Source organism: Ranitomeya imitator, chromosome 3 (genome assembly GCF_032444005.1).
Source record: "Ranitomeya imitator isolate aRanImi1 chromosome 3, aRanImi1.pri, whole genome shotgun sequence".
NCBI classification, from domain to species: Eukaryota; Metazoa; Chordata; class Amphibia; order Anura; family Dendrobatidae; genus Ranitomeya; species Ranitomeya imitator.
Genome location: NC_091284.1, coordinates 277,854,618 through 277,879,973, shown reverse-complemented (window position 1 = coordinate 277,879,973; position 25,356 = coordinate 277,854,618). Strand labels below are relative to the sequence as shown.

Here is a 25,356-nt window from a genome sequence, read left to right as displayed (position 1 = left end):
CTTTTCAAGAAAGGCATCCAGTCCCCTCTTAAATTTAAGTAATGAATCACTCATTACAACATCATACGGCATAGAGTTCCATAGTGTCACTGCTCTTACAGTAAAGAACCCGCGTCTGTTATTATGCCGAAACCTTCTTTCCTCCAGATGTAGAGGATTCCCCCTTGTCCCTGTCTCAGGTCTATGATTAAAAAGATCATCAGAAAGGTCTTTGTACTGTCCCCTCATATATTTATACACTAAAATAAGATCACCCCTTAGTCTTCGTTTTTCCAAACTAAATAGCCCCAAGTGTAATAACCTATCTTGGCATTGCAGACCCCCAGTCCTCTAATAACCTTGGTCACTCTTCTCTACACCCGCTCTAGTTCAGCTATGTCTTTCTTATACACCGGAGACCAGAACTGTGCACAGTATTCTAAGTATGGTCGAACTAGTGACTTGTATAGAGGTAAAATTATGTTCTCCTCATGTGCATCTATGCCTCTTTTAATGCATCCCATTATATTATTTGCCTTTGTAGCAGCTGCCTGACACTGGCCACTGAATATGAGTTTGTCATCCAGCCATACACCCAGGTCTTTGACGGTTTTGCCCAGAGTTTTAGAATTAATCGCATAGTTATACTTCTTATTACTTCTACCCAAGTGCATGACCTTACATTTATCCCCATTAAATCTCATTTACCATTTATCAGCCCAAGCTTCTAGTTTACATAAATCATCCTGTAATATAAAATTGTCCTCCTCTGTATTGATTACCCTGCAGAGTTTAGTGTCATCTGCAAATATTGAAATTCTACTCTGAATGCCCCCTACAAGGTCATTAATAAATGTTAAAAAGAAGAGGGTCCAATACTGACCCCTGTGGTACCCCACTGCTAACCGCGACCCAGACCGCGTGTGCTCCATTAATAACCACCCTTTGTTTCCTATCCCTGAGACAGCTCTTAACCCACTTACACATATTTTCCCCTATCCCCATTATTCTCATTATATGTATCGACCTTTTGTGTGGCACCGTATCAAAAGCTTTTGAAAAGTCCATATACACTACGTCCACTGGGTTCCCTTGGTCCGGTCCGGAACTTACCTCTTCATAGAAGCTGATCAGATTAGTCCGACATGAACAGTCCCTAGTAAACCCATGCTGATACTGGGTCATGAGGTTATTCCTCTTCAGATACTCCAGTATAGCATCCCATAGAATGCCCTCCAGGATTTTACCCACAGTAGAGGTTAAGCTTACTGGCCTATAATTACCGAGTTCAGTTTTTGTCCCCTTTTTGAATATTGGCACCACATTTGCTATACGCCAGTCCTGTGGTACAGACCCTGTTATTATGGAGTCTTTAAAGATTAAAAATAATGGTGTATCAATGACTGCACTTAGTTCCTGCAGTACTCGGGGGTGTATCCCATCCGGGCCCGGAGATTTGTCAATTTTAGTGATTTTTAGACGCCGCCGTACTTCCTGCTGGGTTAAGCAGGTGACATTTAATGGGGAATTTTTATCACTAGTCATTTTGTCTGCCATGGAATTTTCTTGTGTAAATCCTGATGAAAAAGTAAGTTGGCATATTGGCTTTTTCCTCATCCTCATCAACTATTTCACCCAGACTATTTTTAAGGGGGCCAACACTATCATTTTTTGGTTTCTTACTATTTACGTAGTTAAAGAATATTTGGGGATTATTTTTACTCTCCCTGGCAATGAGTCTCTCTGTCTCAATCTTTGCTGCCTTGATTTACTTTTTACAGAATTTATTTAATTTTTTGTTTTTATTTAATGCCTCCTCACTACCTACTTCCTTTAATTCTCTAAATGCTTTCTTTTTGTCACTTATTGCACCCCTTACAGCTCTATTTAGCCATATTGGTTTCCTCCTATTCCTAGTATGTTTATTCCCATACGGTATATACTGTGCGCAGGTCCTATCCAGGATGCTAATAAATGTCTCCCATTTTCTTTGTGTATTTTTATGTCTCAGGATATCGTCCCAGTTAATTGCACCAAGACCCTCTCTCATCTGTTGGAAATTTGCCCTCCTGAAGTTTAGTGTCCTTGTAACCCCTCTACTACACATCATATTAAAGGATACATGAAAATGTATTATTTTGTGATCACTATTCCCCAAGTGACCCCCAACCTTTATATTTGATATGCAGTCTGGCCTGTTGGTTAATATTAGGTCTAGCAGTGCCCCCCTTCTTGTTGGGTCCTGAACTAGTTGTGAAAGGTAATTGTCTCTCACAGTTGTCAAAAACCGATTACCTTTGCTGGAACTGCAGGTTTCTGTTCCCCAATCTATTTCAGGGTAGTTGAAGTCCCCCATAATAATGACTTCCCCTTGAGTCGCAGCTTCATCTAGTTGCTTTATGAGGATATTCTCCATTGCTTCCATTATTTTTGGAGATTTATAACAAACCCCTATCAGTAATTTATTATTTTTCCCCCTCCCCTTATCTTCACCCACAGGGACTCTAGATTTTCATTAGATTCACCTATATTATCACGCTGGATGGGTTTAAAGGACGATTTTACATATAGACACACCTCTCCCCCTCGCCTATCCATTTGGTCATTTCTGAACAGACTATAGCCATGTAAGTTTACAGCCCAGTCATGGCTCTCATCCAGCCACTTTTCAAATATCCCCACCATGTCATAATTATGCTCCAACAACATTAATTCTAATTCGTCCATTTTGTTGGCAAGACTTCTGGCATTAGTATACATGCACTTGATGTTCCTCTCTGTACCTTCATTCTTTCTTAAATTATTGATCTAACCCCACCCCCCATGCCACCGCCACCCCTATCTTCCTTATTTGTGCCCAGGTCTCTATCTGCACTATCTTCCCCTCCTATAAAATGAATACCCTCCCCCCCAATCCCTAGTTTAAACACTCCTCCAACCTTCTAGCCATTTTCTCCCCCAACACAGCGGCACCCTCCCCATTGAGGTGCAGCCCGTCCCTAGTGTAGAGCCTGTAGCCAACTGAGAAGTCGGCCCAGTTCTACAGGAACCCAAACCCCTCCTTCCTACACGAATTCTTGAGCCACTTATTAACCTCACTAATCTCCCATTGCCTCTCTGGCGTGGCACGTGGTACAGGCAGTATTTCGGAAAATACTACATTGGAGGTCCTTGCTTTCAGCTTGCAGCCAAATTCCCTGAAATCATCTTTAAGGACCTTCCACCTATCTCTAACTTTGTCATTTGTGCCAATGTGCACCATGACCGCTGGGTCGTCACCAGCCCCTCCCAGTAATCAGTCCACCCAATCTGCGATGTGTCGGACTCGAGCGCCAGGTAAGCAGCACACCGTTCGACGATCCCTGTTTTTGTGACAGATTGCACTATCTGTTCCCCTAAAATTGCATCCCCCACTACCAGCACCTGTCTGGCCTGCCCTGCTCTCCTATTTCCCTCCTTACTGGAGCAGTCACTCCTCCGGCTTTCAGAGGACTTGCCTTGCTGCAGCAGTGCTACCCCTGTACTGGCACCCCCCTCATCTGCCAACTTAGCAAACTTATTGGGGTGTGCCAGATCAGGACTAGCCTCCCTGGCACTCTTCCCTCTATCCGGTCTTCTAACTGTCACCGAGCTTGCTACTTCACCGTCCTGCAGCTCCATCCTACCATCCCCCACCTCATCTATCACATTGAGCGTCTGCTCAGTGAGCAGAAGACTCCTTTCCATGTTGTCAATGGATCTCAGTGTTGCCAGCTGCACAATTAGATCCAGTATCTGGGCTTCCAAATTCACAATGTGCTCACATCTCGCACAGCAGTATGCACCCTCGACCGGCTGATCAAGGATTGCATACATGTGGCAAGATGTGCACTGGATGGCATTAACAATAGTGGAGCACATTTCCTAATGGGGATTGCACCAGACAGAACCGTTAAATAAAAAAAAACAAAAAAACAAAAACAAATGCAAAGTATTAATAAAATACAGACAGCAATTCAGTAATTATTCCCTTGGAAACTCCCTGAATCCAAAGTCACTGAATCACAAGTCACACTTACCGCCATTCACACTTACGCTTAGACCAGTTAATACTTTGCGCCTACCACCACTGTCTGCTACTCAGCAGAGGAGCCCACCCCAGTACCTAGCTATGCTGCCTGTTTAGTCCTGTTACCAATTTTGAACTGCTTTTAGCCTACTTTTGTATTTGGGCCTACTAACTGTGTCTGCGCCACTCATTACATTTGTCCTCCACTGAACAAAGCAATGCCGCCTGTTTAGTCCTGTTAACAATTTTGATCTGCATTTAGCCTACTTTATTATTTGGGCCTATATCTGTGTTTCCTCCTCATCCTGCCCATTGCCCAGCCACTGCTAGATGAGTCTGCTGGTACATTGACCCAGACCACTACATTCCCCTTGCACTCTACACAGCCTGAATCTGACCTTGCTGAAAGTCAGGCTCCCCTTCCCGCATACTATACCACCTTACATGGGGACAAAGAGGAAGGTGCAGATGAAAGTGCAGGTTCCTTCATCAGGTGGGGGGGGCATACTCGGCGACGTCACTGGCACCTCATAGTACGCAAAAGTGTCTCTGGCAGTGGGAGGCGCCACCCGCCGTCAAACACACCGCCGTACTATGAGGGGCCCTGTGCCAGTGCCAACTATTGGGCCCCCCCTGCTTGCTCAGGATCAGAGCACTTGCAAAGTTGAAATACTTACCTCTCCCTGCTCCACCGCCGTGACGTATTCTGCCTTTCCTGGGCCCACGAAAATCTTGAGCCAGCCCTACCCCCCACAACTTTACCAAATGACCCCCTGTTTTCAATGCCTAACTATTATTAAAAAGTAAATTAAGATTGACAAGCTTAAGAAATAAGAATTGATGTTTTTGGCATTAAAATGGGCACTGTAGGTGTTTTCCTGTCCTCCACTCACTGCCGACTTTGATTCCCCATTGACTTGCATTGGGTTTCGTCATTACAGTACAGTTATAGATGGTGACTTACAGCTGACGCTTTTTCTGATGGAGTCAAGTATTTTTCCCTCTAGCTCAAACCGATATAACTTTTTCCAGCCACGACTTTTCTGCAGCGTTTACAGCAGAGACACATTTGACTTCTCAAATTTCCAGCGCTGTCCCCACTTATTCCCAACCTACAAAAACTCCTCAACCTGCTGTCATCCAAATGCTGCTTCTGTATGTGCCCTATTACTGCACCTGTTGTGGGACACAAAAACAGGTTTCCTCTTACGATTCCACATAGGAATGCCTACCACTGTGCCAGTTACAAATTAAAATTCCTTCTTTGAGCCACTCAATTGGTAAAATTGACCCCTAGAATATATTCTTACCCCTAGAAAACTGTGCACACATTTTGACCCCTAGTAATAATGTCCCCTGTATGGCCCTTTGACAGTCACAATACCCAGATTGTTGCTATAACAAAAAGTGCCTACTTAACGCTTAATCTCTCCTGAGCACTCCCATGTACAGTTCCCTTATACACTGTACAGCAGAGGTGTCAAACTGCATTCCTCGAGGGCCGCAAACAGGTCATGTTTTCAGGATTTCCTTGTATTGCACAGGTGATAATTTAATCACCTGCACAGAATGATTCCAGCACCTTGTGCAATGCTAAGGAAATCTTGAAAACACTCATGGTTTGAGGCCCTCGAGGAATGCAGTTTGACACCTCTGCTGTACAGTATAAAGTAGCTATGGACACCTCATACTATGTATAAGGAAGCTGTGGGCCCATCATACTCAGTATGGCATCCTCAGAACTTTACACAGTATGAGGTCCCTATTCCTACCCTATGCAATATAATGCCTAAACAGTTCTCTATACACAGTATAATGGGTCCATAGCTCACCTATACACAGTATATCACCACAGTTCCCCAGTATACAGTATAATGTCCCCACAACTGTTCTAGACACAGTATATTACCACCCAAACTGTATACCTCCACAATAGTCACCACACTGTATAATGGGCCTTACGGAAGCCCCCACTGTATGATGCCCTCCCACTTTTTGATGGCCCCCACCACCGCATGATGGCCTCACTGTACGTTGGCTCCACATTTGTCCCCACACTGGATGATTCCCCTCTTACTGTAGCAGGGCTCCCTTAGTAGCACCCACTCTATAGGAGGGGCCCCACAGACTGTATCGTGGTCCCCTTGGTAGTTCCCACTATGTATGAGGTTTCCTTTGGTAGCTCACACACATAATGGCAGTCACAGAATATTAAAAAAAAAAAAAATCGTATACTCGACTAACACCTACCCTTAACCCCAATCCGTAACCCCTATGAGTCTAGCAGCGGACAGCAGCAGGTCCCTGGTAGACTGATGCGATGACATCCTGTGAAGTCCTCATTCTGCTCTGCCAGGGACCTGCCGTTCTGCAGGCCGCTGGCTTAAAGGGACCCGTGGCCTACAAAATTGAGAGCAATAGTGCAGGGTGACCATGTCTCCCTGCTCTACTGCATATTAACTGTCTATGCCAATACAGTTGAAGGTGGCTGTTGCTCCTTGTGGGCCCTTCTGAGTCAGAGGCCCAGAGAGACTGCCCCCCTCTGGAAATTCTACTACTGGGTATAACGATTACCTTATGACACTGTTGTCCACACGGTACTATACACCAATCTTCAACCATCATTGCATCCAAAACAAAGACTCATTGAAGAGGACAGACCTCATTTCTAAACTCCATTACTCAAATTCAGTTTTTGGTCTCTATCTGTAGACCATGTGCGCAATGACATGAAGAGGCCTTCATGAGAGAATGTCACAAACAATGCTATTTACAGGATTAGTCTGGGGTAATACAAATGTATATATAAAAAAAAAAAAAAAATCAGTCCTATGTTGATTCAGAAAAGTAGGACGAGTGAGTAATAATAATAATAATAATCTTTATTTTTATATATCCGCAGCGCTTTACAGGTTGCACACATTATCACAATGCGATTTTTTTTTTTTTTTTTTTTTTTTTTTTTTTTCCCCCCCCCCCCCAACTGGAATCCATGTGACATCTATTTGACATGAGTATGCAATCTGTATACAACGCATTTTTTATATTATCTTTTACATACTGTGTAATTTAAAGCTAATTTACAAAACTAATAAAGCAATCTTATATACAGGGATAGATAGAGAGAAAGATATTAGATGTATAATAGATAATAAATAGAATAGATAGATATATAAACTTACACCCTTTATAGCCATTCATGTTGAATCATAGAATTGTAGAGTTGGAAGGGAACTCCTGGGTTATCTGGTCCAACCCCCTGCTCAAAGCAGGATTCACTAAATCATCCCAGACAGATGTCTGTCCAGCCTCTGTTTGAAAACTTCTATGGAAGGAGAACTCGCCACATCTCGTGGCAGCCTGTTCCACTCACTGATCAACACAACTGTCAAAAAGTTTTTTCGAATATCTAATCTGTGTCTCCTCCCATTCAGTTTCATCCCATTGCTTCTAGTCTTTCCTTGTGCAAATGAGAATAAAGATGATCCTTCTACAATGTGACAGCCCTTGAGATATTTGTAGACAGCTATTAAATCTCCCCTGTCTTTTTTGCAACCTAAACATTCCCAAATCCTGTAACCGTTCGTCATAGAACATGGTTTGCAGACCTGTCCCCATTCTGGTCACTCTTCTCTGAACTTAATCCAGTTTGTTGATGTCTTTTTTTAAAATGTGGTGCCCATAACTGGACACATTATTCCAGATGAGGTCTGACAAAAGTGGAGTAGAGTGCAATAATTACTTGACGTGATCTAGACTGTATGCTTCTGTTAATACATCCCAGAACTGTATTTGCCTTTTTGCTGCTGCACCACACTGTTGACTCATGTTCAGTCTGTGATCTATTAGTATACCCAAGTCTTTTTCACATGTGGTGTTGCTTAGCCATATACCTCCCATTCTGTATATGCTTTTTTCACTTTTTTTGCTCAAATGTAGTACTTTGCATTTTCCCTGTTAAAAACATTGTTAGTTGCAGCTCACTGGGCCAGTTTATTTATATCTTTTTGAATCCTCTCTAGAATTATATATAATACTATATATATGTATAGTATCCCTCCTAGCTTTGTGTCATCAGCAAACTTAATCAGTTTACCCTCAATTAAAGGGTGTTTAGCCATGTTTAACCTATAAACAATAAAATAAATAATGAAAACAAAATTACTTGGGGGGGGGGGGGGCTTTTTTTTTTATAACCAGCCAAGTTAAAGCAGAGCGCTATGGACTTATTATTGCTAATGCAGTAATCAAAAATAGAAACAAACAGGAAAAAAAACTAGTCCCTCATTCACCAATTTATTGTCAAAAATGTTTCCATAAAGCTCCAACGTAGTCTACGTTCCCAGAATCTCGCTCTGGAGACTGTGAATAGCCGTAAAGTGACCCCTATTCACATGCGCTGGGTAGTGACGATAACGCTAATCAGAGCCACCGGTTCTCACTGACTGCATCATGTGCAAGCAATGCTGATGAGAGTTGTCGTCAGTACCTGGCGTCTGTGATTAGTCGGCACTTTACTGCTATTAAGTTGCTGGATTCGGAGAACGTGGACTACATGGGGGCATGGTCTCTTGTTTTTATTTTTGTCTTTTTATGTTTTTCAGGTATTTATTTCTGGACTACATTGAATTTGTTGGATTATGGCAAACCTGCATGGGATTTTTTTTTATTTTTCAATAAATTGGTAATGAGGGATAGTGTGCAGGAGCCTTTATTCAAATAAAGTTTTATTTTTTTCTGTGTGCATTTTTATAGGACACAGTATATACACAGTCAATCGCAACAAGCTGGGATTCTTTCCTTATTTAATAACAGTGGTGCAAGTGCAATTCTATTTTTTTTCCTCGCATTACACTTGTCTGATTTATACACAATTGGCCTTATGGTGAGGAGTGAAAACAATAATACTAAAACAGATACCATAGTTATATAAACCATCTAAAATAGAGGCCTTCTGCCAGATATATTATGGACAATCCATAGATACTATTTTAACACCAAAAACACGAAGCAGCAGTCCTTTAAAAAAAAATATTACAAAATTTATTCAAATACATATAAAGACAGGTAAATAAACATCTACATTACATATAGCGACAAGGTAATCAGAAGGGCTCAGTGGGAACAGGAAGACTAGCTCACTCAAGAACAAAATATAGTAGATATGGGAAATGAACCATGGAGAGTTAGTGCAAAAATGGCAATCGTAAAGTGCCAGTGCTCCAGCATTTAAAATCACCCCAATAAAAAACATGGTATTGCTGGTAAAATTATAGTCAGCCAAAAGGTTTAGCTAGGAGAGATAATCTCCAACAACTCACCAATGCATGTATGGAGAGTAAAATCTATCACTTAGTCCACATGCTAGCCCCCAGAGGAAGCCCACGCAAAACGTGCGTTGGGGCTGCTGACTGACTCATCCTAGTAGAACATTATGGGTAAGAAGAATGTAGACTAAGTGATAGATTTTACTACCCATACATGCATTGGTGAGCTGTTTGGGATTTTCTCTCCTAGCTTAATCTTTTGACTGACTATAATTAATAACACTTTTACCAGCAATACCATGTTTTTTATCGGGATGATTTGAAATACTGAAGCACTGGCTCTTTGGCATTTTTGCACTGAGTAACTCTCCATGGTTAATTTCCCATATCTACTACATTTTGTTCTTGGATGAGCTAGTCTTCCACTTAGCCATTCGCATTACCTTGTCTCTATATGTAATGCACATGTTTATTTACCTGTCTTTATATGTATTTATTTGAATACTTTTTGTAATAATTTTTTGAAAGGACTGTAGCTTCTTGTTTTGGTGTTCAAATCTTATGGTGAGGAGTTTACAATGTACTGTAGCTGTTATCCTTCCCACTAGCCTTCATTCCAGACACACAAAGAGCTCAGTATGAGGCCGGCGTCACACTACCGTGTTTTACGGGCGTAAGAGAGGTGCAGAAAATACGGATTGCATACGGTACAATGCTTCTCTATGCCCCAGCTCCTATCAGCTGTATTTTACTGATCCGTATTATACAGTCTTCTACGGCCGTAGAAAATCGCAGCATGCTGTGTTTGTCACCGTCTTGCACAAAAAATACACCAATGAAAGTCTATGGAGGCGAGAAAAATACGGAGTACACACGGACCAACAGTGTGACTTGCGAGAAATACGCAGCGGTGTTAGAGAGAAAAGCCGGCAATTCAGTGCGGTGTACAGTAAAATCTCACTGACTGGTGAGAATAGAATAGCTAAGATAAATGTCTACACATAGTATAGGGGTATATATATATATATATATATATATATATATATATATATATATATATATATATATATATATTAGCTGAAGAGCCCGGCGTTGCCTGGGCATAGTAAATATCTGTGGTTAGTTATAGCACGTCACTTCTCTTATTTTCCCATCACGCCTCTCATTTTCCCCCTCACATCTCTCATTTTCTCCCTCACACCTCTCATTTTCTCCCTCACTCCTCTCATTCCCCCCTAACACTTGTCATTTCGACCTCACATCTGTCATTTTCCGATCACTACACTATTTTCCCTCACTCCTGTCATTTTGCACTCACACCTTTTCATTTTCACCTCACACCTCTCATTTTCACCTCAGTATATACATGTTTGTCATCTCCCTTATATATAGTATACACCTGTATGTCATCTCCTGTATATAGTATATACCTGTATGTCATCTCCCCTGTATATAGTATATACCTGCTGTGTGTCTTCTCCCCTGTATATAGTATATACCTGTATGTCATCTCCTCCTATATATAGTATATACCTGTATGTCATCTCCTCCTGTATATAGTATATACCTGTGTCATCTCCCCTGTATATAGTATATATCTGTGTGTCATCTCCTCCTGTATATAGTATATACCTGTATGTCATCTTCTATATATAGCATATACCTGTATGTCATCTCCTCCTGTATATAGTATATCCCTGTAGGTAATCTGCTCCTGTATATAGTATATACCTGTGTCATCTCCTCCTGTATTTAGTATATACCTGTATGTCATCGCCTCCTGTATATAGTATGTACCTGTATGTCATCTCCTCCTCTATATAGTATATACCTGTGTGTTATCTCTCCTGTATATAGTATATATCTGTGTGTCATCTCCCCTGTATATAGTATATACCTGTATGTCATCTTCTATATATAGCATATACCTGTATGTCATCTCCTCCTGTATATAGTATATCCCTGTAGGTAATCTGCTCCTGTATATAGTATATACCTGTGTCATCTCCTCCTGTATTTAGTATATACCTGTATGTCATCGCCTCCTGTATATAGTATGTACCTGTATGTCATCTCCTCCTCTATATAGTATATACCTGTGTGTTATCTCTCCTGTATATAGTATATATCTGTGTGTCATCTCCCCTGTATATAGTATATACCTGTGTGATCTCCTGTATTAGACCTCGTTAACATGTTATTTGCTCAGTATTTTTACCTCAGTATTTGTAAGATAAATTGGCAGCCTGATAAATCCCCAGCCAACAGGAAGCCCTCCCCCTGGCAGTATATATTAGCTCACACATACACATAATAGACAGGTCATGTGACTGACAGCTGCTGTATTTCCTATATGGTACATTTGTTGCTCTTGTAGTTTGTCTGCTTATTAATCAGATTTTTATTTTTGAAGGCTAATACCAGACTTGTGTGTGTTTTAGGGCGAGTTTCGTTTGTCAAGTTGTGTGTGTTGAGTTGTGTGTGGCGACATGCATGTAGCGACTTTTGTGAGATGAGTTTTGTGTGGCAACATGCGTGTAGCAACTTTTTGTGCGTCGAGTTGCATGTAACAGGTTAGTGTAGCAAGTTGTGTGCAGCAAGTTTTGCGCATGGCGAGTTTTGCGCGTGGTGAGTTTTATGTCTGGTGCCTTTTGAGTATGTGCAAGTTTTGTGTGAGGCAACTTTTGCATGTGTTGCAAATTTTGTGCATGTGGCAATTTTTCCGCGTGTGCAAGTTTTGCGTGTGGCGAGTTTTCCATGAGGTGAGTTTTGCACTTGTGGCGAGTTTAGCGGGAGCCTAGTTTTTGCATGTGGCGAGTTTTGCGCGTGGCGAGTTTTGAGCAGCGACTTTTGTGTTTCGACTTTTATGTGGCGAGGTTGGTGTATGTGTGGTGATATGTGTACTGAGGGTGGTATATGTGTTCAAGCACGTGGTAGTGTGTGGCGCATTTTGTGTGTGTGTTCATATCCCCATGTGTGGTGAGTATCTCATGTCGGGGCCCCACCTTAGCAACTGATCGGTATATACTCTATTGCGCCATCGCTCTCATTCTTTAAGTCCCCCTTGTTCACATCTGGCAGCTGTCAATTTGCCTCCGACACTTTTCCTTTCACTTTTCCCCATTATGTAGATAGGGGCAAAATTGTTTGGTGAATTGGAAAGCGCGGAGTTAAAATTTCACCTCACAACATAGCCTATGACGCTCTCAGGGTCCAGACGTGTGACTGTGCAAAATTTTGTTTCTGTAGCTGCGACGCCTCCAACACTTTTCCTTTCACTTTTTTCCCCATTATGTAGATAGGGGCAAAATTGTTTGGTGAATTGGAACGCGCGGGGTTAAAATTTCGCCTCACAATATAGCCTATGACGCTCTCGGGGTCCAGACGTGTGACTGTGCAAAATTTTGTGGCTGTAGCTGCGACGGTGCAGATGCCAATCCCGGACATACATACATACACACACACATACACACATTCAGCTTTATATAGTAGATATATATATATATATATATATATATATATATATATATATATATATATATATATATATATATATATATATATATATATATATATATATATATATATATATATATATATATATATATATTCATATATATATATATATATATATTATGTCAGTGAGACACATATATGTATATATATATATTATGTCAGTGAGACACATATATGTATATATATATTAATATTTCATGCAGCGCTAGATAGCTTAAAAGCCGGTAATTCAATTGCCGGCTTTTGCTATCTCCTTCCTAAACCCGACATACAGTAAACCATCTCATATCCCTTTTTTTGCATATTCCACACTACTAATGTTAGTAGTGTGTATGTGCAAAATGTGGGCTCTGTAGCTATTGAATTAAAGGGTTAAATCGCAGAAACAATTGGCGTGGGCTCCCGCGCAATTTTCTTCGCCAGAGTGGTAAAGCCAGTGACTGAGGCAGATATTAATAGCCTGGAGAGGGTCCATGGTTATTGTCCCCCCCCCCCCCCCCCCCCCCCCGGCTAAAAACATCTGCCCCCCAGCCACCCCAGAAAAGGCACATCTGGAAGATGCGCCTATTCTGGCACTTGGCCACTCTTTTCCCACTCCCACGTAGCCATGGGATATGGGGTAATGAAGGGTTAATGTCACCTTGCTATTGTAAGGTGACATTAAGCCAGATTAGTAATGGAGAGGCGTCAATTATGACACCTATCCATTATTAATCCAATTGTAGGAAATAGTTAAAACACACACACACACATAATTACAAAGTCTTTAAGTGAAATAAATACACAGGTTGTTGGAATAGTTTATTATTCTGGTAATCCACCTGAAGACCCTCATCCTGTAAAAAAGTTAAAATAAAAAAACAACAATATCTGACGATCTGTCACGTCCAACGGTTGTAAATCCATCTGAAGGGGTTAACTATTTTTACAAGCAGAAGCCTGCTAATGCATCTGTGCTTCTGTCTGTAAAACCCCAGCAAATAAATGGAATGTAGGTCAGTTGCAGTGAGGCGCCCTCTGCTGGTTGTCCTCATATGAACTGGAGCGTGGGAAAATATTCAGAAAAGTTCCCAGGCTTATTCCCAGGAATATACAGTATATATGTTTGTATGATTTATTTAACACATGGATCCATTGTATGTCCGCATGTCGGTTTTGCAAGCCTGCGAGAAAATCTCGCAGTACGGATGCCATAGAGATTACATACGGAGGATGCCATGCGCAAAATACGCTGACACACCCTGCCTACGGAGTACTTACGGATCACCATTTTTTAACTTTTCTGGCGTATTACGGCTGTAAAATATGGACCGTATTTTTATACGCTGAGTGTGACGCCGACCTCACATTGATTTGGTGGTGGGACCAGTGATATTACCATTTCTACAAAATGTCCCAGGAGCCTTTTTTCCCCCAACATGACAATGTCAAAATCAACAATAGTGCGGTCTGTATGACCCACTAATAAATACACTTAAAATGATCTATGACTGTTTAGTGAGGAGAGCTGTTGTAAGCTAAAACATAACTTTTAATGCATTATCTAAAACTGGATAAATCATACAAACAAAGCAAAGTTATAAAGTGCAAAAAGTTACCAATGCTCAATAATAAATGGTGTGATCTCATCGCTGTTGTAGTAATTCTCTGCAGGTACGCAGGAGCCTGGAAGGTTACTATGTAGACGCCCATATATTTCTGGCGAGGATGCCCTTATGTCTGTACATAGGTCTATCTAGTATATAATACCATGTTTATCTCTGGCGATGATGCCCTTATGTCTGTCTATGAGCTCCATTAGCACAAGACATTATGTGATGTCCAGAGGACTATACAGACTGTCTCTTGTACATCAAGGCTGAATTGTCAGTATCTGTATCAATCATTGCATCATCTAAAGAACTGCTATATCTCATTGAGTAATCGTTGGTGATCAAGAGAGCAATAGAGTACATAACAATAACCAATAGATATTTGTGGCAACAACTGTTGATCTGTATTATTTATTATTCTATATAGGACACCACTGAGAGATATTACTTAGGAGGTACCAATTGTTGGCCTACTCCATAAAGTCTATAGTGGCTCAAAATATCTTTGTCCAGTATATACGGATCAACACTATTCAACAGCAACAGCACCTTTTATTTTCAATTTCTGGTGTGTTTGGTGGTGGCTTTTTTTTGGAAGGGACACCTTTTTAAGGTCTCCTAGGGTTAGCCTACGTTGAGCGGGGGCGCCATATCCTTTCCCAGGATGCCAACCTCCGCTGCAAGGAAGGGTCTTTCATTAGGGAAAGGCACTTCTATCCTCCCTAGTCCATTTTCCTGCATTATTTAACAAAAAAAGCGTGAATATTTTTCTTTACGGGCATATACTGTAAAAGTAATTGGGCTGCCTAACCCAGTACCAGATCCAACATTAAGGTTCCCTCCCATTTTTTGTGTGTGTTTATTTTTCCTTTGGTATTTTAATCATTATTATTAAAAGTTATTGTTTTAGGTCTTTTTTTGTAATTGTTGGTTCTCATATTTGATATAAGACCTTATGTCATTCTTTGTGGTTTCTTAGCCTTACTTGGGACTGTTCTTGTAATTGCAGGGGCACGTCAGGAGATATCAGAAATCCCCCCCCCCCCCTTTTCTAAATAGTCCAGTTTTATTTCCAGTGTTTAGTGCTATATAGTCCAGTTTTTTATCCAGTGTTAGATAAAACATTCAAAAGTTATGTTTTAGCTTGCACTATCTCTCCTTGTTAAATACCCTACACGACGATGCCAGATTTGTCTCCCATCAAGGACATCTGCGTCGTAATTGTTCTGCATTTGCTATGGGAGCGGCAACCAGAGGATCTTGTTGATTTTCATACCCAAATGCATTGAGCATGGCAGAAAATTCTTCAGACATTCATTTTAACCTCATTGATGGCATGCCAAGGAATGTAAGTCAATACTGACTAAAATGAGATAATGTTTGAAAAATGTGTTGCCATTTTTTCATCATTTGCATAACATTACTATGATTAGTGATCCTGTTATTCCCATAATACCATGAGTTTTGCTTCCTGGGTGTTGCAAGCTCACTGTTGAGGAGTGTATATGTATAGGTTCATATTTGTACATTTTAATATGAAAGGGAGTTATCACACAGTATTCTTATTGCAGAACTCCATAGCCTTGTCTTGCATTGGCAATTTAATCCATTCTTTCCAACATAAATATTAAACTCTTTCTACCCTAACCATTTTAACATGTTCATATTGTGACGCCCAGGAGACCGGGATACCCAGCACCGGACCAATGGAGTCTGTCTCTTGAGGGGGATGTCACGGGTGGCTTGACCCGGTGCTGTGGCCTCAGGCAATGCACAGTGTAAGGGGTATCACGAGGGGACAGGCACTTACTTGATCAGCAGCAGGTTCTCCCAGCGGTGACGATCCCGATCCTGGATAGATGGCTATTGTCCAAATGAAAGACTGAGGCACTGAAACGTTTAACCAGTTTACTTTAACATAAAAGGATTTACAACCAGTCCTGTCACCGGAGTCTGTATGGGAACTCTGAGTTACTTTGACCCTGCCGGGGTCTTCGCCTCTTATTGTGCGCAATTTCTGTGTGGCCCTGCTGCTGTATGTGAACTGGCTGCCGGCCCAATCTGTCCCCTCCGGGTCCTGGTTCGACGGGCAACCCGAGTCCTTTTATCGGCTTACCCCCTCCGGGAGTACCGCTGAACTCTGTGTCTGTTGCTGCGTCCGACCCTAGTGAAGCTGATATCACCTCACGTTTTTCCGGTTGCTGTATTATATATAATGAATACAGCCACGGATCCGGTATCCGTCTTTGCGCCTGTTCTGGGTAGTGATTAATGCTACCCGGTTCTCACAATGTCCCTTTTCTCTGTCCCTCTTCTCCTCAGGCTGGTGATTTGGGCCTGGAAACCGTCATAGGGCTGTTAGAAATTCAGCTGTATGACCTCTCACTATCAGCTCCTTAGCCCAACTGCCATTTCTTCTCTCAGACCAGAATGGATTAAGGGGAGTCTCTGGAGCTCCCCCTTCTGGCCGGAGGTGGTAGTGCAGTTTTGCTATCTTAATATTTGTGTTTACTGTCAGTAACTATTTTTGTGGCAAATACCCCTAGGGGTGCCACAATATCCATAATTTTACTGTACTACTTTGCTCTCCGCATCACTACCTTGAACAGCAGTTAAGTCAGACCAGATTTTGCTCTGAAAATTTCAAGTGTTCCCATTTTGGAGTACCTAAAGTGTGCTAGATCTAAAGTAGCAGAGTGAAGTCTCCTATTTATGGGAGAATATATCCTTAACCTGGACATTGTTGCTCATAGATAGGACGGAATAAACTTTCAGGTCTCGCCTAGAAATCAATCAAGATTTTTAATAAAACTGAGGCTGGAAAATATTGGATTAGGTTGGGCCTGTCCATCCCTGTCCTCTTTTCTCTAGGGATTCTACATGATTCCATGAAAGATCTGCTTTCTCCCTGAAATTGTACTACAGGTCCTTCTCAAAAAATTAGCATATAGTGTTAAATTTCATTATTTACCATAATGTAATGATTACAATTAAACTTTCATATATTATAGATTCATTATCCACCAACTGAAATTTGTCAGGTCTTTTATTGTTTTAATACTGATGATTTTGGCATACAACTCCTGATAACCCAAAAAACCTGTCTCAATAAATTAGCATATTTCACCCATCCAATCAAATAAAAGTGTTTTTTAATAACAAACAAAAAAACCATCAAATAATAATGTTCAGTTATGCACTCAATACTTGGTCGGGAATCCTTTGGCAGAAATGACTGCTTCAATGCGGCGTGGCATGGAGGCAATCAGCCTGTGACACTGCTGAGATGTTATGGAGGCCCAGGATGCTTCAATAGCGGCCTTAAGCTCATCCAGAGTGTTGGGTCTTGCGTCTCTCAACTTTCTCTTCACAATATCCCACAGATTCTCTATGGGGTTCAGGTCAGGAGAGTTGGCAGGCCAATTGAGCACAGTAATACCATGGTCCGTAAACCATTTACCAGTGGTTTTGGCACTCTGAGCAGGTGCCAGGTCGTGCTGAAAAATGAAATCTTCATCTCCATAAAGCATTTCAGCCGATGGAAGCATGAAGTGCTCCAAAATCTCCTGATAGCTAGCTGCATTGACCCTGCCCTTGATGAAACACAGTGGACCAACACCAGCAGCTGACATGGCACCCCACACCATCACTGACTGTGGGTACTTGACACTGGACTTCAGGCATTTTGGCATTTCCTTCTCCCCAGTCTTCCTCCAGACTCTGGCACCTTGATTTCCGAATGACATGCAAAATTTGCTTTCATCAGAAAAAAGTACTTGGGACCACTTAGCAACAGTCCAGTGCTGCTTCTCTGTAGCCCAGGTCAGGCGCCTCTGCCGCTGTTTATGGTTCAAAAGTGGCTTTACCTGGGGAATGCGGCACCTGTAGCCCATTTCCTGCACACGCCTGTGCACGGTGGCTCTGGATGTTTCCACACCAGACTCAGTCCACTGCTTCCTCAGGTTCCCCAAGGTCTGGAATCGGTCCTTCTCCACAATCTTCCTCAGGGTCCGGTCTCCTCTTCTCGTTGTACAGCGTTTTCTGCCACATTGTTTCCTTCCAACAGACTTACCATTGAGGTGCCTTGATACAGCACTCTGGGAACAGCCTATTTGTTGAGAAATTTCTTTCTGGGTCTTACCCTTTTGCTTGAGGGTGTCAATGATGGCCTTCTTGACATCTGTCAGGTCGCTAGTCTTACCCATGATGGGGGTTTTGAGTAATGAACCAGGCAGGGAGTTTATAAAAGCCTCAGGTATCTTTTGCATGTGTTTAGAGTTAATTAGTTGATTCAGAAGATTAGGGTAATAGGTCGTTTAGAGAACCTTTTCTTGATATGCTAATTTATTGAGACAGGTTTTTTGGGTTATCAGGAGTTGTATGCCAAAATCATCAGTATTAAAACAATAAAAGACCTGACAAATTTCAGTTGGTGGATAATGAATCTATAATATATGAAAGTTTAATTGTAATCATTACATTATGGTAAATAATGAAATTTAACACTATATGCTAATTTTTTGAGAAGGACCTGTATCTTTTATGAACAAATAGTGGAGCTCAAATCTTCAGAAATATTCTCCCTTAATCTCGCTCCAGCTACTTATGTAGTCTGTTGTATTGATTCATGGACGGACACTTAGGGCCCAATATTAATTAATATTAGTAAGTCTCACGCTAGAATTATAGTTTGCAAAATTTAGGTGCAGCTTGGAATAGCACATAAATTTTGCGACTTGATGTTTCAATGACAGTTACTCCCAGCTCCAACAAAGTGGGCATAGCTGAGGAGAGACGGCATGATGGGGGAAGGATGACCCAACTTGTCTAATTAATGGCAACCTGTGGCATTTCCTATTCCAGAAATCTCACTCTAGTCAGGAACTGACAGGAGTGAGATATCTGGTGTAGTGCATATCATTATAGGCACATCATTCATCAGACTCTAGAGATTCATGAAGATGCGTGCACCATCACCTGACTCCAGCATGCCCCATCATCCAGACCAGAGTGAACAATGCCAGTCTTGATTAATCAGGCCCTAAAAGTTTAACTAGAGAAGTTGACTGATGCCAGTTGCTTGCTTAAGCAGTTGGGGACTTCACTCTATCATGTAAAGAGTTGGAGTCATTCTCAGGGTGGAGTTGCAGAATGTGATACCTTCAGACTTTTAAGGAGTTCCCGTGATAAAAGGACATCTTAAAAAATCCTGTGAGTTGCAAAATACTCCGGTCACATGGAAGCGCACAGGACACAGATGAAGGGATTAAAAGTTTCTTTGTTTATTGAAATCCACAACGCGTTTTGACGGAACAGCTCCGTCTTCATCAGGTGCCTTCATCTGTGTCCTGTGCGCTTCCATGCGACCGCAGTATTTTGCAACTCACTGTTTATTCCTCTCCTGAGGCACCTTGCAGGAGCTGCATTGGACCTTTCTCAATCAACATCTCCCCTGACCGCCAGCTTGGCACTCCGTTAGCCTGTCCTTTCTGTATCTATTTGCATCTTAAAAAATCCTGTCAGACAATACCACAGTTAAAGTTAACATCAGCAGGAGGTACCAGGTCTAATCTTCTTATTAACTTATTAATTCACTCTAGCTGTGGCACAATTGAGATGCTCTTTAAATGTGGAAGTAAATTTGTCATTCACTAAATCATTAATTGAGGTTCTTATCCCAAAACATGTTTCACCACTCCTCTCCTATTTGCGAGGGCCATTGATATATTTTCTATCCATAAGAACAGGAAATACAAAAACTTCTTCGTTCTCAATCCTCAGGATTTGCCCTCTCAATCAATGCTCTCACAATGTTTTAGTTATATATATATATATATATACTAGATGGTGGCCCGATTCTAACGCATCGGTATTCTAGAATATGCATGTCCACGTAGTATATAGCACAGCCACGTAGTATGTAGTATAGTGCCCAGTCACGTAATATATTGCACAGCCCACGTAGTATATAGCACAGCCCATGTAGTATATTGCCCAGCCCACGTAGTATATAGCAATGTGGGCATCATATCCCTATTAAAAAAAAGAATTAAAATAGTCAATAGGTATATACTCACCTTCCGGAGCCCCCGGATCCAAGCGAAGCGGTTACCGATGCTCCTCACGCGCTCCGGTCTCAAGAGTGCATTGCGGTCTCGCGAGATGATGACGTAGCGGTCTCGCGAGACCACTACATCATCATCTCGCGAGATCGCAGCATGGACCGGTTACCGGAGCGTCGCCAGCGGGAAAGGCCTGTTGTGGATCCGAGGGGCCGACGAACAGTGAGTATATAATGATTTTTTATTTTTTTTATTATTTTTAACATTAGATCTTTTTACTATTGATGCCGCATAGGCAGCATCAATAGTAAAACGTTGGTCACACAGGGTTAATAGCAGCGTTAACCGAGTGCGTTACACCGCGGCATAGCGCGGTCGAGTAACGCTGCCATTAACCCTGTGTGAGCGCTGACTGAAGGGGAGAGTATGGAGGGGGCACTGACTGCGGGGAAGAAGGAACGGCCATGTTGCTGCCGGACTGTGCCCATCGCTGATTGGTCGTGGCTGTTTTGCAGCGACCAATCAGCGACTTGGATTTCCATGACACAGAGGCCGCGACCAATGAGTATCAGTGACATACAGAAGGACAGACAGACGGAAGTGACCCTTAGACAATTATATAGTAGACTAGATGGTGGCCCGATTCTTACGCATCGGGTATTCTAGAATAACCAATTCTAGGCACGTAGTATATTGCCCAGTCACGTAGTATATTGCCCAGCCACGTAGTATATTGCACAGCCACGTAGTATACAGCACAGACACGTAGTATATTGCCGAGCTACGTAGTATATTGCCGAGCTACGTAGTATATTGCCCAGTCACGTAGTATATTGCCCAGTCACGTAGTATAGAGCACAGAGCCACGTAGTATACAGCACAGAGCCACGTAGTATACAGCACAGAGCCACGCAGTGTATTGCCCAGCCACGTAGTATATTGCCCAGCGACGTAGTGTATTGACCAGTCACATAGTATATTGCCCAGCCACGTAGTATATTGCCCAGTCACGTAGTATATTGGCCAGCCACGTAGTATATTGCCCAGCCACGTAGTATATTGCCCAGTCACGTAGTATATTGCCCAGTCACGTAGTATATTGCCCAGTCACGTAGTATATTGCCCAGTCACGTAGTATATTGCCCAGTCACGTAGTATATTGCCCAGCCACGTAGTATATTGCCCAGTCACGTAGTATCTACCTCTCTGGCCCAGATGTCACCTCTCTGCTGTCCAGAATCCCGAAGTGTCTGTCAGCCATATCCTCCTTCCTCACCTCTCGCTTCCTAAAACTCAATGTAGACAAAACCAAACTCCTCATCTTTCCCCCATCTCGCGTATCCCCCCTACCTGACCTATCTATTATGGTAAACGGCATCACGCTCTCTCCCGCACCTGAAATCCGCTGCCTCGGGGTAACTCTCGACTCTGCCCTGTCCTTCAAACCGCACGTCCAAACTCTTGCCACCTCCTGTCGCCTCCAACTCAAAAATATTGCCAGAATCCATTCCTTCCTCAGCCCACAATCTACCAAAACTCTTGTGCATGTCCTCATCATCTCCCGCCTTGACTACTGCAACACCCTCCTCTGTGGCCTCCCTGCTAACTCTCTTGCACCACTCCAGTCTGTCCTCAACTCTGCTGCCCAGCTAATCCACCTCTCTCCTCGCTACTCCCCTGCTTCTCCCCTCTGCAAATCCCTCCACTGGCTCCCCATTCCCGAACTAATCCAGTTCAAACTACGAACACTGATCTACAAAGCCATCCACAACCTGTCCCCTCCCTATATCTCTGAACTAATCTCCCAATATCTTCCCTCACGTAATCTCAGATCCTCCCAAGAGGATCTGAGATTGCACGGTGGCGCAGTGGTTAGCACAGCAGCCTTGCAGCGCTGGGGTCCTGGGTTCTAATCCCACCCAGGACAACATCTGCAAAGGGTTTGTATGTTCTCTCCGTGTTTGCGTGGGTTTCCTCCGGGCACTCCGGTTTCCTCCCACATTCCAAAGACATACTGATAGGGAATCTAGATTGTGAGCCCCATCAGGGACAGTGATGATAATGTGTGCAAAACTGTAAAGCGCTACGGAATATGTTAGCATTATATAAAAATAAAGATTATTATTATTTATTATTAAGACCTCCTACTCTCCTCCACACTTATTCGTTCCTCACACAACCACCTCCAAGATTTCTCCCGAATATCCCCCATCCTCTGGAATTCCATGCCTCAACACGTCCGACTATCCACCACCCTCAACTCCTTCAGACGGAACCTGAAAACCCATCTCTTCAAGAAAGCCTACAGCCTGCAATAACCATTCTGCCGCCTCACCATCGCCAGAGCTGCCGCCTACCTTCTGTCTCTTCCTCATAGAATGTAAGTCTACAAGAACAGGGTCCTCTCCCCTCTGTACCAGTCTGTCACTGTAAACCTGCTTACTGTAATCAATATCTATAACCCTGTATGTAACCCCTTTCTCATGTACAGCACCATGGAATTAATGGTGCTATATAAATTATTATTAATAATAATAATATTGCCCAGTCACGTAGTATATTGCCCAGCAACGTAGTATACAGCACAGAACCACGTAGTATATTGCCCAGCCACGTAGTATATTGCTCAGTCACGTAGTATATTGCCCAGCAATGTAGTATACAGCACAGAGCCACGTAGTATACAGCACAGAGCCACGTAGTATATTTTCCAGTCACGTAGTATATAACACTGCCCATACAGTATATAACCTGAAAACTCATCTCTTCAGGAAAGCCTACAGCCTGCACTGACACCGCTGCTGCCTCATCACCAACGAAGCTACCGCCTCACCAACACCGGAGCTACCGCCTCACCAACACCGGAGCTCCTGCAACCCTCAACCTACTGTCTCCTTCCCCATAATCCTGTAGAATGTAAGCCCGCAAGAGCAGGGTCCTCGCCCCTCTGTATCAGTCCGTCATTGTTAGTTTGTTTACTGTATGTGATATTTGTAACTTGTATGTAACCCCTTCTCATGTACAGCACCATGGAATCAATGGTGCTATATAAATAAATAATAATAATAATAATAATAATAACAGTGGCCACGTAATATCTAGCACAGCCCATGGAGTATATCAGACAGCCCACATAGTATATAACACAGCCCACGTAGTATACAGCAGTGTGAGCACCATATCCCTGTTAAAAATAATAATTAAAATAAAACAGTTATATACTCACCCGCCGGGACCGAATCCAGTGAGGCTCTGGCGCAGGCGATGAGCGCGCGGCTGCTGCCCTCTTCCGTTCCCAGGATGCATTGCGAAATTACCCAGATGACTTAGCGGTCTTGCGAGGCCACTAAGTCTTCTTGGTAATTTCGCAATGCAACGGAGGGTGAGTATAGCAGTTTTTTGTTTTTTGTAATTTTTAACATTACATTTTTTTTACTTTTGATGCTGCCTATGCGGCAGTTGGGGACACACAGGGTTAATAGCGGCGGTAACTGAGTGCGTTACCCGCGGCATAATGCGGTCCGTTACCGCCGGCATTAACCCTGTGTGAGCGGTGACCGGAGGGGAGTATGCGGGCGCCGGGCACTGACTGCGGGGAGTAAGGAGCGGCCATGTTCTTCCGGACTGTGCCCATCGCTGATTGGTCATGGCTGTTTTGCCACAACCAATCTGCGACTTGGATTTCCATGACAGACAGAGGCCGCAACCAATGAATATCCATGACAGACAGACAGAAGGACAGAAAGACGGAAGTGACCCTTAGACAATTATATATTAGATATACAGATGCTTTCTTGTATGTTTTCTCCTTCTTTTTCTTCCCAAGTTCAGTCAGAAAATAAGAAAAGAAAGGGCAACTATGATATTTCTTAAGGTTTTCTAGGTCGTTTGGGGAACCAGCTATTTACACTATTCTAATTTCCTTGCAGCAATTTTGTGTACCACAGAATGACACCTTATAGTCATAATGATCGCAAGAGTGCAAAGAGGCAAAATTGGAAGAATGCTTCAGATTCCAATGGACATATTTTTAGATGTCAAATGGGTTTCCTTTATTCAATTTAAATCCTTGATATGCTTCCTTGGTGTAAAAACAAACTCTAAAACAAGCTATACTCACCCTTGCCTCACTGCTGCAGCACTCTGAACGCTCAATTACTGGGCTTTTTGGTCATGCCATTGTACACGAAGAACATAAAGACGAGTGAATGACTAACTTCAGTAGTATCAACCACTGAGGACTCTCAATTCTAAATATTTTTCTAACTTCAGTAGTCACATCCATTGCTGGACCGTCGGAGGAAGTGTGTGGCTAAATTGGATGTTTTAACACTTGGAATGGCTATAGAGGATAGAAAATGTATAAGGCCGGTTTCACACGTCAGTGGCTCCGGTACGTGAGGTGACAGTTTCCTCACGTACCAGAGCCACTGACACACGTAGACACATTAAAATCAATGCATCTGTTTAGATGTCATTGATTTTTTGCGGACCGTGTCTCTGTGTGCCAAACACGGAGACATGTCAGTGTTCGTGGGAGCGCACGTATTACACGGACCCATTAAAGTCAATGTAAAACACATACCGCACACGGACGTTGTCCGTGTGCAGTCCGTGTGCCGTGCAGGAGACAGCGCTACATTAAGCGCTGTCCCCCCCACTGGTGCTGAAGCCGCGATTCATATCTTCCCTGCAGCAGCGTTTGCTTTAGAGAAGATATGAATAATTGTGTTTAAAATAAAGATCTATGTGCCCCCCACCCTCCCACCCCTTGTGCGCCCCCCCGCTGTTGTGAACATACTCACCCGGCTCCCTTGCTGGCGCTGCTTCCTGTTCTGGCTGCATCTTCTACTGTATCAGCGGTCACGTGGTGCCGCCGATTAGTCATGAAT

At 42.6% G+C, this 25,356-nt stretch overlaps 1 protein-coding gene across 1 annotated transcript in view; it reads left to right on the top strand.

The window, feature by feature from the left end:
* Positions 1–25,356, top strand: part of ELAPOR1 (endosome-lysosome associated apoptosis and autophagy regulator 1) — a 349,091-nt gene that overhangs the window by 280,508 nt on the left and 43,227 nt on the right. The window lies entirely within an intron of this gene.